A 9,068-nucleotide genomic window follows, 5' to 3' on the forward strand; every position below is an offset into this window, starting at 1 on the left:
GTGACAGAGGCATCTGATGCCTGCAGTAGCAGTGGTGACAGAGGTAGTTTTTTTTTTTTTTTTTGAAAATCACTAGTCTTTTATTAAAAACAACATGTCCATTGGTTCGAAAGCACCTTGTGATAGCTACCTGCAACTGCAGAAACCCATCATCATCGTATATAGTACACGGTTTGATACGATCATGCCATATGAATTTCACAATAATAAAATAATTAAGATAACAAAACATGTTTTTCTTAATAAAATAATATATATTCATAAAAAAAATTTAAATTCATAATCTTCTTTTAACCATTAACAATATAAATTTCGGAATCTAAACAATAGATAAAGATGTGATTTTATTGGAAAGTATAGTGAATTATTAAGTAATAATTTAATAAAGAAATTTATAATCTTAATCAATTATGTATTTAGTAATAGATGAGTTATTTTATAAAATATTATGTAATCTAATCGGTCAATTAAAATATTACTATAAATATTAACTTATATATAGATTAAAGAAGTTATTAACTTATTTGAATAAAAAAAATATAACATTTAAATAAAAAAATAGCACACTTTTCATAAGCTTTAATCCTTATCTGATTTGTCTGGAAAGGAATAAACCACATTTACAAATTCAGTTATCCTCCCAATGAATCCAAATAAAAATCGACATTTGGTACTCGTTTCCCCCATTTTTTTGGTCGGTCTCAAATAGTAATAATAAAGTTAGGTTCAGCTGTTTATATCTATTTTCAGGAAGCTTCATTTGGTTGAATGGTTGAAGACTTTCTTATTTTCCGAAGACCAAGCTCGTTGCCGCCCTTTGTATAGCGTGTTTCATGTGCTTCATCTCTTTTGCCGCCTGACCTCTAGACTTCCAAAGGAAAAAGCTACCCCCTTTCAATTTCCCATTGCCAATTTGCTGAGTTTTAAACTCTTGGGTTTTGTTTTCTTGTTTCTTTTCACTTGGGGTATCAACTGGAATGAATATTCTTGTCCCCAGATTCATACTGTAAGTTGAACCCTTTTTTCTCTGATTATTTTTCTTAATTTTTCATCGCAAAAAGTTGTTCGATTTCTGTTGGGATGTTCGTTTTTCGGTTTCTGTTTCTCAGTTTTCTTGTATCTGCCTTTTATCTTTTGATTACAACGTTTTAGGTTGCATTTAGGAATTTGGATTTCGGATTTTAGACTGGTGTAAAATTCGATGATAGACAATATATAAATGTAATCTGTGGATTTCTTGGATGTCTATTTAGGGGTGAATTTGAAATTCATGTAGATATTTATGATTTTGAGTTTCATATATATTTTTTTACAATTTATGTAACAAATGAAATTCGCATTTAAATATTCAAAAACATTGTATTGATGGATTGTGATTCCAATTGATCTGTCTTGAAGGGAAATCTTGAATTTAGATTTATGCGGAATTTCTTTAGAGATTAACTTGATTTGATTAATTGTTTCATAGGTTGATCTTTGGGGATTATTGTTAGTTTAATCTGATTGTAGGACTTTTTCCAGCGTTTCCAAGTAAAAATTACTTCCTTTAAAAGATGTACTTTCTGTTAATTAACTGATGAAAAGTTATATATATTGTTATGACTTCTTTCTTCTTGAAGCATCCATGTTTTACCCTCAAATTTGATGCATATTTAGACAATGTTAGGGCGACAAATTTTCATTTAGACTTGATAAATTTTGAACAGATTTGAGGGTAAAACATGCATCTGACATCTATGTTGGGTACATATTGAGTGTTGGACGTCTATATTGAAAATCTTTGGTGCATAAAAATATTGTTCCCTCAAATTTCCAACTACATGAAAATCTTGAAAAGTATTGAACGGATCTGTACTCAATATAGACTCTTGTCCAACACTAGAACCAAATCTCAGTAATATAGATGAAATTAAATATACGACATAATGTTCTTGATTCAACCTGAATGCGTATGTCCTAAGGTCCTATATTTACAGATACAACAGATAGTCCTAAAGAGTGTATAATTGTAGTGTGTGGTTTACTAGTTTAACTAAGGGTCTGTTTCTTCTTATCTTTGGTGCATAAGATCTACTTTGTCTTCACTTTTCTTGAAGTACTTGTATCTGACATCTATGTTGGGCACATAACCGATATGATGATATGATCCTCCAAAGACACTTCAAATTTATGGAAAAGTTTAGAAGAAAAAAATACCTGTGTTTAGGACTCACTCATATTCATCACTTGCACTCCAAGTGACTCAACATAGGCTGACAAATTTTCATTTAGACTTGATAAATAAGCTGTGGTTCTATGCTATATCTTTCATTTGTACTTCAAAGCTATACAGATTTTTGAATCTAACATTTAAAATGCAACATAGTCAAGAAATCGATAATTAAGTGCCTACGCTACACTATCTCGGTTGTATCAGATTACAAAAGTATGTTCAATTTTTTATCTTTTAGTTTTGGTGGCCATATCTTCTTATCCATATATGAACATGTGTCAGATACGGGCATTTAAGAAAAATGAAAAGTCATAGCAATATAACTATGAGTAGTTATCAAAATTATCCTGCTGCCAAGCAAAGATGAAAATTTCCACTATTGCTGATCCGCCCAAAATATCAGAAATTTTGAAAGGATAAGAATACATGTGTTAATTGGTAATGGATTAAGGCCTGCTTATATTCACCTTTCACAGGTGAGAATGGAAGTGAAAAAAGTAAACATAGATATCCCCAGGAATGGAAAATCCAAGGTTCTTGATCCAGTGTTTTCTGCCTTTCTTGTTCAACTTCCTCACAAACTTCAAAACTGTCTTAAGGTTAGCCATAGCTCTTACGTTGCACGAAATTTATTTTAATGGATGTCATGTTCATAGATTCTTTTTTCTCTCGTTATTAGAATTTGACGGACAAATTCCCTTTCTTTTTGTAACAGTCACAGCTCAAGAGATTAGCCAAAGATGGTGACAGAATAAAATCAGTGAACTCTTTTCTTGAGAAGAACCGTTCATCTGTCGGATTGTGGAAGGATCAGGGGAAACATTTGCAAGCTTGGAGAGAAAATCCTTCATGGGTCAGTCCACCTCCAGAAATAGAGGTAAAGAGGTATTTGGAATTTTATTGTTTCATTCTCAAGAATGATGCTAGTTTCACCCTTTGTTTTAAACATGGTGTCTATCACTAAGGATTTTAGCATTAGATCAGTCTAGAACACGACATTTATGTTGCTTTGACTCTTCATTTTTCGTGATGCTAACATTCATTTTCGATGCTTATCCCAGACATAGATATTGGATACGATCCTCCAATGACTAAAAGAAAATAGAACACGGTGTCTCTCATACTCATGTCACTTCCGTAGTACCATTTCGTTCATATAGACGACACTTAAGAAAAAAACACTGTTTCTAATAATGAAAGATAATTATAAATCCAATGTTTGCACCACATTCCTGTCAATTTACTTTCTTGATTACTTCATCGGATCTTTTGTCCTAATGATCTATCAGTTTGCAAAGTACTAGAAATCTAACGTTATTTTTGGCAGGTCAGTGTAGTGAAAGGCTCTCTTTGCCACCTTAAGGCAACAGTTGATGTTGAGTTTACCCCAGATGCGGTGTATAACATTGTCACTGATCCTGATAACAGGAGAGTTTTCAAAAACGTTAAGGTGAGTGTTACATTTTCACCCACAATAATTAATCTGAAGTTTTTTTTATTACAGTACAATTACGCTATGTTGCTCCAGCACTTCATTTATTTTAAAGCACCGTGTTTGACATGGGTTTGGACTTCGTTATGAGGATATGGTCTCAAAGGACCCTCCAAACACATGAAGGAATTCGAAACACACTCAAGTCTGAGTAACATAGCAACTACCCATATGAGGGAATGGCAGTTTTAGAAATTTCCTGTTTTTATTTTAACGAACTGATAATCGGATTCAGGAGGTGGTATCATGAAAGGTTTTAATTGATGAAGGTGAAAGACAAGTGGTCGAAGTAGAACAATCAGCCATGTGGAGATTCCTTTTGTGGTCGGGAACCATCTCAGTTCATGTTCTAGTGGATCAAAACAGAGAAGATCACTCGGTATGGATCCCTCCTGTCCCCCTTCCCCAATTACTTTCTTTTATAGATTCCACAAGAGATCCTTGGCCGTAAGGAATTCAGTTTTTGAGGAGCTGAGTTTGTAGTTTGAGCCTATATTAATCCAACTTCTCATTTTTCTTAAAGCGCCTGAGTGCCTGACACATTTGGAATGATTTTGAAGAGATGATTTTCCAAGAATCTCTAAACACATAGAATACCTATATCCGACTAAATACTGGAGCCTTAGTTATATATATATATTTTTTGGATAAGAATACCTATATCGACTAAAAACCAGAGCCTGAGTTTTGCTTGATTTCTTTTGCTTAAACTTATCTTGCTCAGATTACTTGACACAGAAGTTTCTTGCAAAAAAGATTGTGCAAGGGTTACTAGTGCTTAACTCTTAATTCTGATGATCATGGTTAACAGATGAGGTTCAAACAAATGAGCAACGGATTCATGAAAAAGTTTGAAGGTTACTGGCGAGTTGAACCGCTTTTTGTCGATGAGGAAACCTGTTTTCCTGTCAAACCGAAGACATGGGCAGAGTATTGCTTATGTCCCGGAGGTAAAGGAAGGATTGGATCAAAGGTGAGCTTAGACCAACTGATTCAACCAGCCATCTCTCCTCCCCCACCCATTTCTTGGTATCTAAGTGGAATACCTGCAAAAACCACCGAGATGCTGATAAATGATCTAATTGCTGAAGCCGACAGAATCAAGGGCAGCCGCGACTCTGAAATTTTGGACAAGGAGCTTTCGTTATCAAAGAAAATAAATGAACATTGTTGCCAGCTCGATCAAGTCTGTGATATTAAAGAAAGATGGAGGTCACATCGGAGAAACCGGATGTTGTAAGCAGCTGTTGACAGATGAATCCTCAAGTTTTTAATGTGTTCGAAGTCATCTGTATGTCGATGCATCAATATTTTTATATGAAATATGATCAACGTCTTTGTAACGATGTCTCCGTTTGAAACTCTTTCGGATGTTAGGCAGTCTTCCCCTATTGCTTCTTGCCAGTGATTACATGGTGGCAATCGGCCTATTTGTGCAGGTTCGGGTTGGGTTATTTTAGGTTTGAATTATTTTGGATTTGGGCCTTTATTGGTTTGAACTTATTCAAGTTTAGTCTTAGGGTCGGGATCAGATTTGAGTTCAAGTTTATTTTTAAATAGACGAAATTATATGACATAATAAAAATATTTACAATTATATCTTAATATTTGTTAATTTATTATTGTTTTAGGTCAACTTTTTTTTTAAGTTGTAATGTAATAATTCTAATTGCATTTTTATTAAAAAAATAGTTTATATGAATAAATTTTCAATTATATTTTTCAAGTTGTAACAGTAAAACCACTTGAAAGTAGAAATCAAAAGATGGGGGCTTATTAAGGCGTAAAACAGGAAGCGTATGAATGTCAATCGTTCCAGCACAAGTAATTAATGCAATACCCAATTACCAAAGTAGATGTGAAATTATATTCCAGAAATTATCTCACCCTCGTCCTCGTGGAGTTATAAACACTGTAGATATTACAGCGAGAACATCGAAAAGTCTGATCATTAAGGTTGAAGGGATTAAGCAAAATGATCGTGAGCCAGTTATCAGTTTATACCTTATTAGCTATGTTGTCGAAAAGCCGATCCAAACTCTCATAAACGGATAACTAGCTCACGATCATTTTGCTATGTTGTTGAAAAGCCGATCCAAACCCTCATAAAGCCACTCACCGAAGGTTAGGCAGGTGCTCTGGATGTACCTCAGTGCTTATGAACAACAAGATTGCAAACTACAACAGGAAAACACAATGTAAATGCTTACCAGTGACGTCGTCTAAGGGAATGGAAGCCAAGCTTATCGGTTATTTCAGCAGCGTTCATTGCGTTCGGAAGATCTTGCTTGTTTGCAAATACGAGCAACACTGCATCTCCCAGTTCATCCTGCAATCACGAAATGGTTAAAATGCTTTGATCATGAAAGTTCATCAAAACTTAAACCAAGGGCAATGGACTTTTCCAGACCACCATAGAGTCTATGAAACACTAGGCTGCTGTTTTACTACCGTATGGCTTGGCTACTAAATGTAATTCTATATGAACACAGTAGAGATAGAATCCAAAAGCCACTTACAACAGCTATAAAGAGCATGCATAAACAATAGCGACAGAAAAAAAAATCTACTAAAAAGTAACTACAAGACCTCATTCAACATTCTGTGTAATTCATCCCTAGCCTCAACAACATGGTCTCTGTCGTTGCTATCTACCACAAAAATGAGAGAGACCCTGTGTATTCTGGAAGTAATGCCCCTCCACAATGGACGAATCTGCACAATTAATAATGAAAAGAAATGACATTATTGGTTAGCCATTACATGAATATCAGGCTATGCAAAGAGTCCTAACAATTATTGTGCCAGAAATCAAATGGTCATTTGCAATGTTACTGAAATAACAAGGCTAAATATCAGATACCTTGTCCTGACCACCAACATCCCACACAGTGAAACTGATGTTCTTATATTCAATGGTCTCCGCATTAAATCCTGAAAATTAGAACAAATGAAAAACCATGAGCAAGGATCAATACATCACAAACACGAACAAGTACCAAACAGAATCACAATATGAAATATTGGCATCATTGTCCAGTGAGCCTGTGATTAAACATTACATGCTCCACGTTAGTTCATCATCTTGGATCTGGAAATCAAAGGAAAAACTTGGTTGCATTTGGTTTGCACTTGTTCCACTTCCAAGTTCCAACATCTCAAACATACAAATCGATCATGATTGCAATAAAAAAAGCATCTTGTAAAACCCCGAAACCTGGGTTAGTAGTTCCGGTCAACCCGAGACCCATTTTAGAACCCAAAAGATTTATTAAAATGGTTTGAACCAAGTTTAATGGGAATTGGGCTGAGTTGGGCCCAAAAGAATTAGGAAATGTGATGATTTTCTTGTGGGCTTGAAAGTGTAGGGACCTAAAGAGTAGTTTACTCATTTTTAAGTGAAGCTGTAATCTTTCCCCCATTTTATATCATATTCACATGAACCAAACCCAAAATTATTTTACCAGATACTCTTCTCCTTCGTTCTTCTAGCATTTTTCATCTCCTTTCCTTTCAAGAGCTAAGTTTCAAGCAATCCAATCTTAGTTACCTTGATCCAAGGTAAGATTATGAATCACCATTTTTCAAGCTTTAATTTAAGCTCCATTTTGCAAGTTTTCCTCTATGGTTTCCAAAATGAGTTTTTGTGAGGTTTAATAAATCTAAGGATTCTAGGTCGTTTTTGTTAGATTTAGGTTTTTGGAAGTATTCTAATCCTTATTTTCATTACATAGTTAATTTAGAAAGCTTCTTTTTATTATCTTGATTAGTGGGTGAAGCCTCCAATACAAAAGGGAAGGAAGAAGCTTCCATTGAGTGAGTTGGAGCTTTGCTTTAGCCTATAAATCAAGGTATCCACATTTACAACTTATCTATACTCTTAGTGGGTCATGTTAATGTATTGAATAGCATGAAGGTAAGAAATAAGCTTATTGAGCATATCAATGGTAGATTTTATGATTTGGAATTTTAAGCATGACACAAGCCTTATTTATGCCCTTTTTATGACACATAAGACTTTAAGCATGTTTGGGGACCTTACAATGGTCTTTGGGAGTCAAATATAGCATTTTTGTGCTTATTTTTAAGTCTTCTGCAAGTCAAATATCGATACTATAGGGCTAATATCGATACTTATTCTTCATTTCTGGGTAGAAAACTGTTTTCTGGGCAGAAGTATCGATACTGTTTCAAGAGTATCGAAACTTCGAGTCATAGTTTCGAAACTCCCAGAAAGTATTGAAACTAGGAAGAATATAATGTTTAAAAGTATCGGTACTTATATAAAGTATCGAAACTTTTGTAGGAGTATCAATACTCTTGGGTTAGTATCATTACTTTCAGTATATTTTGGGCAAAAATGATCATTTTTAAGGGAATTATACCCGATGTACACCAATACTTTATTATATTATCAAATAAAACTACAAGTGAGAATATTTACGATGTTTAATTCAAACATAGAAACCAAATAATTAGGATGACATAAAATTAGCCGTGGTTGATGCTCGGGAAACAATTCAGACACCCAATTTCTTCTAGTATAGGGTGTCTAAAGTATATATATAGTCCGGATATCCATAGGTAGGGCGCAAGCAAGAGACTATTTTGTAACTTTCAATAGTCGAGGGACTCAACAAAGCATCAAACTATAATATTTAAAAAAAAATTAAGTGATCTAATGAATTTAAACTTTAATAAGTTTATTTTCATTAAAAGCCAATTTTTTATATTTATTGTATCAATATATGTTAGGATTTTCGAAGCTCAATTGATTAACTGAAAATGGTGTCAAGAGGAGGTGAATTGACCAAATAAAAATTTTGTGAGTATGGAGAGAAAATATAGACAAATTGAATAATGATTTATAGTGGTTCGACTTATCAACCAAGTCTACATCCGCTACCTTAGCTCTACACTAAAGATTTTTTTAACAAATTCACTAATTTGCTATTTCTTTTTCTAGGCTCAAGAGTAACCTTTTACAACTCCCTAGTTTCAATGGCTAAACTAGAACCAAACATCTTTTACAAAAGGATAAAGAAAATGTAAATAATAAACCTCTCAAAGAAAGGTGTTTACACAATTAAGCTCACTAAAAGAACTTATATATAAGAGAAAAGGAAAAATAAGAATGAAAAAGCTTTTCTCTTCATGTGGATTTCTTGTATAGGTGTTGTAACTTTCTTCAAGTGTCTTCAACTTCATTTTATTTGTTGAAATGAGTTTCTAGTTGTTGGGATGTTTTGGAGTCGTTTGCGATTAAAAATCTGCAAAATAAAACTGCTTAGACCCAGGAATATAAGTACTTGGGTGATGAGTATCGATATTGTACTAATAAAAACTAGATATTTTATGACTGTT

At 33.8% G+C, this 9,068-nt stretch overlaps 1 long non-coding RNA gene and 1 pseudogene across 1 annotated transcript; one reads left to right on the forward strand and one right to left on the reverse strand.

Moving 5' to 3' along the window:
• The first annotated feature begins 732 nt into the window (after window positions 1-732).
• Window positions 733-5,215, forward strand: LOC120143229 (annotated as a pseudogene).
• Window positions 5,216-5,834: 619 nt separating this feature from the next.
• Window positions 5,835-6,347, reverse strand: LOC120143230. Its single transcript, XR_005517916.1, has 3 exons — window positions 6,294-6,347; window positions 5,915-6,033; window positions 5,835-5,852 (listed from the first exon to the last, which is right to left on the reverse strand). It is a non-coding gene; the product is annotated as an uncharacterized LOC120143230 (long non-coding RNA).
• Window positions 6,348-9,068: the final 2,721 nt, after the last annotated feature.

Source organism: Hibiscus syriacus, unplaced genomic scaffold (genome assembly GCF_006381635.1).
Source record: "Hibiscus syriacus cultivar Baekdansim isolate YM2019G1 unplaced genomic scaffold, ASM638163v2 tig00110840_pilon, whole genome shotgun sequence".
In the NCBI taxonomy this organism is placed as follows: domain Eukaryota; kingdom Viridiplantae; phylum Streptophyta; class Magnoliopsida; order Malvales; family Malvaceae; genus Hibiscus; species Hibiscus syriacus.